We start from the raw sequence: 4128 nt of genomic DNA, 5'->3' as shown, positions 1-4128 counted from the left end.
TCAAAGAACTATGACTGGAAGTCCCATTTGACCCAGCTATTCCCCTGCTGGGTATCTTCTGAAAAGAATTAAAAGAATCATACCATGCTGATATATGTGCACCCATATTCATAGAAGCACAGTTCAGTTCATAATAACTAAAGCTTGGAAATAGCCCAAATGCTCAACTGGAGACTGGATCAAGAAAATATGTTGTTGTTGGTTTTTTTTTATAAAATGGAGTACTACTCAGCCACAAAAAAACAAGAAATTGGAGACATTTATACCTAAATGGATGCAAATTGAGGTGATATTCTTAAGTGAAATAAATAGGACACACATGTGTAAATATCAAACAGTTTCTCTACTGTGAGAATCTGAAAGTCTAAATAAGCATTAAAAGGTATAGTAGATAAAGTTAAATAGTAAGAAAAGGGGTAAAGGGGAAGAGGAAGTGGGAGGGGCAGGGGAAAGGAAAGAAAAATGGAATTAATATGAGAAAATGAAAAACTGGAAACAGTCTTTGTAAATAAGTAGGGATGGAGGGGTTGAAGGGAGGGCAGGTGAATGGGGAAAAAATAAGTACCAGGAAAGATAATGTAAATGTGCAAACTTCCAATGATGAATGTCATTGTATTGTGTACTTAAAATGTACCAATAAAATAAATTTTTTAATAAAAGAAATATGGCAAGCAAAGTTTGTTCTTACATTCATTGTTCTGTCTCTTCACTGTATTAACTATTTCTTTTGTTGTGCAGAAACTTTTTAATTTGATCGCATCCTGCTTATTGATTCTTGGTATTATTTATTTCACTTTTTGTGTCCTATTCAGGAATTCTTTCCTTGTGAATATGGTTTCAAGTGTATTTTCATTACTGTGAATGTTTATGAACGTTAAAAACCTTAATATAAAAACTTATATGGACACATGTATTGGCGTTAGGATGTTTTGATGTACCACACAATGAGTTTTTTTGAAAAACATGTAATATTGCAATCAAAATTTGTTGCACTAATCCAATTTTAGCCTCTACTTCTGTTTATCTTACAATAATATATGAAATTATGTTTAGTACTGACACAGATAATTTCTCATAAGAACATCACTCATGGACTGGGGATGTAGCTCATTGGTGTTGCACCTGCCTCAAAAGCACAAGATTCTGAATTCAATCCCCTTTACAAGGGGAAAAAGTGAAAAATGAAAGGCTATTCACTACAAAAATAATCCTTTGTCGATGTAAGTAGCATGTATCCTGTTTTCATGAAGATCCATAATCACAAGTGAGAGGCATAGGGATGGGGATGTATCATTCTCAGGTCCAGCATTCAACTCAAGACAGAGGTGTCTCCTGGGTTATCCATGGAGAGATCGCCTATTAGTGGACCAGGCAGAGGGGGTGCAGCTTTCTGTTTAGGGGATCTTGGTGGGTATGATGCTGTTATGTCCTGCAACCACCTGGTGTGATAGTCATCTTTACACTACTTTAAAAAGTGCTTGAGATAATCAACTTAGAGAGAGAAAACTTTATTTTGGTTTGAGCTTTTGGTGGGTGCCTGGTCTCATTGCATTTCAGGCAGGATGTGGGAGGGTATTTTGACAAGGATCAAGTGGCAGACTAATGCTGTTCAGCTCATGGCATCTGGAAAGAGAGGAGGGATGGTTCTGTTTACAGTATCTCCTACTGGACCATGGCTGTAGGACCTAACTTCCTTCTAGTTGGCTCCACCTGTTACAGATGCCAGGATCAGTCAAGATTCAGAAACTAGGGAAAAAGCTTTTAACACATGGGCCTTTGAGAATATTTCAGATCCAAACTACTGTTCAGGAACTGGTGGCTGTGAGGAAAATAGCATGAAGAAGAGGCTAATTCATGCAGGGCTCAATGAAACCCTACCTTGCACACCCTTGTGAATTCATAGTAATGTACAGTAACTCTCTTTGTTATCCAAGCATATTAGCATAAAGATTAATTTTTCTTATGAGAACTGGAGGCATTCTTTCCAATGAAGCTCAAAATCTCCAATATCTCAAAAGCACTTCAAAGCATTCACATAATATAAATGTGGGAATTCAATGAATAATGAAGCCGAACCAGGGAGAAATTACTATGACCTCAGAAGGGTCCAGTTACTGGGAAAATCTCAGTAATTACTTAAATGTGTATGAGAGTTCAGATCATTAGCTTGATTTGGGTTAAAACTCACAAAGTATGACTCCAACTATGGAATCATGCAGAATCATGCAGAAGGTCATCTCTAGACATCAACAAAGACTCATACTTATCCATGTTCCATCCAGTACTCCAGCACTGCATTTTCTGAAAGGAATATAAAAATAATTATGGAACTTGAAACCTTAATTCATGTGTATTTCCAAGCAGTTAGAGCAACACAATAGAGTTTAGATATGGAAATAATATGCCAAATATTCCAGAATTTGATGAAACCAAAAGAAACTTAAAGTACAAGTTTAAATGTGCTTAGGCATCATTTTTTTTTTTTTTTTGTACCAGGGGTTGAACTCAGGTCTTTGCACTTGCACAGCAGGAGACAAAATCACTGAGCTAAATCCCTGGCCCATGCTTAGGCATCATATTACACAGTTGTCTTGAAAGGCCTTGGTGACATAAATGTCAGGTTTTGTGTCTCACCTGCATTCTTGTCACTTTATCACATTCTAAAAATCCAAACTCAAAGCGAATGACACATGAACATAAAAGGTTTCTGAGTAATGAGATGCCTCAGAGCTATCTTAATTTCTCTGTTCCTGAAACTGTAGATAAAGGGGTTCATCATTTGAGGGATCACAATGTACATCACTGAAGCCACTGCATTCATAGTGGACATGTCAGTAATGACAGGACTGAAGTACACACCAAAAGCTGGTCCATAGAATAAGGAAACAACAGAGAGGTGAGACCCACAGGTGGAAAAAGCCTTATACCTTCCTCCCACTGAGGGCTTTCTGAAAACAGAGGAGACAATTTTAATATAAGAGAAAATAATTCCAACAACAGGAGCACCAAAAAATATGTTTCCTGCTGAATATATCAGCAGGGTATTTATAAAAGTATCAGAGCAAGCAAGCTTGAATATCTGAGCAAGTTCACAGAAGAAGTGAGGGATTTCCACATTTGTGCAGAAGGACAGCTGCAGCACCATCAGACTGTGGAGCAGGGCATGTCCAGTGCTAAGGAGCAAGGAGAGTAGAACCAGAAGAACACAGAAGTCAGGGGTCAGGATGACTTGGTACTTTAGGGGCTGACAAATGGCCACATAGTGGTCATAGGCCATCACTAAAAAAGACAACTTTCTAAACCAGCAAAAGTCAAGGCAAAAGTGATCTGAGAAATGCACCCTGTGTAGATGATGCTCTGATCCTGTGATTGGATGTTCACCAGCATCTTTGGTATGGTGGTGGTGCTTATACAGATGTCAGTGAAGGACAGGCTGGAGAGGAAGAAGTACATGGGTGTATGGAGGTGGGAGTCAGAGCTGAAGGCCAGGATGACGACTAGGTTTCCAAGGATGGTGACCAGATACAGGGCCAGGAACAGGCTAAGGATGACAGGCTGCAGCTCTGGGTCATCTGTCAGTCCCAGGAGAAGAAATCCTGAGACTGCTGTTTGGTTTTTGAATTTCATGTTTTTGGTGAAACTGTGGAAGGGGTGAGGAGAAAATAAAATTTAAAAAGTATTGTGTGTAAGCTCCTGTATGTTTTGTGCATGATATAATGAAAAATTCTAAGTATTACCCTGGATGTGTGTTATACATGATTTGGGAATGAGGACTTGAATTATATGTTGAGCATGTATTATGAGGGAATTGAATATTTCTATAGCTTTTTAAACAATGTCTTAAAACAATATAGTTTCGAGTTACATTGTAAATCCATGTGAATTTTCAGCTCATTCTCTGATCCCATTCTCTCTCCACTTCTCTTTCATCTAATTTCCATTTCCTTTATTAAACAACCATAAATTTTCAGAATTTTGGCAAGTATTGGGATTGCGATAAAGTATAATACATGGATTGTTCTTTGTAAAGAGATCCTGCCTTAAAACAAAAAGAAATATGACAATGAACTTGTCAAATGTATCTTCCAGTGCAGCACTTTTCAATCTTTTTTGACACCAAGGATAAGT

General features: G+C 37.8%; 1 pseudogene; it reads right to left on the bottom strand.

The window, feature by feature from the left end:
- Positions 1–2674: 2674 nt before the first annotated feature.
- On the bottom strand, positions 2675–3627 carry LOC106008267 (olfactory receptor 7G1-like; annotated as a pseudogene).
- Between the last annotated feature and the right edge of the window lie 501 nt (positions 3628–4128).

The sequence above is a fragment of the Heterocephalus glaber genome, unplaced genomic scaffold (genome assembly GCF_053883595.1).
Source record: "Heterocephalus glaber isolate CG9 unplaced genomic scaffold, H.glaber_assembly_v1.0 deba00001532, whole genome shotgun sequence".
NCBI classification, from domain to species: Eukaryota; Metazoa; Chordata; class Mammalia; order Rodentia; family Bathyergidae; genus Heterocephalus; species Heterocephalus glaber.
The sequence above is the reverse complement of the archived record's forward strand: the minus strand, read 5'-3'. Positions and strand labels throughout refer to the sequence as shown.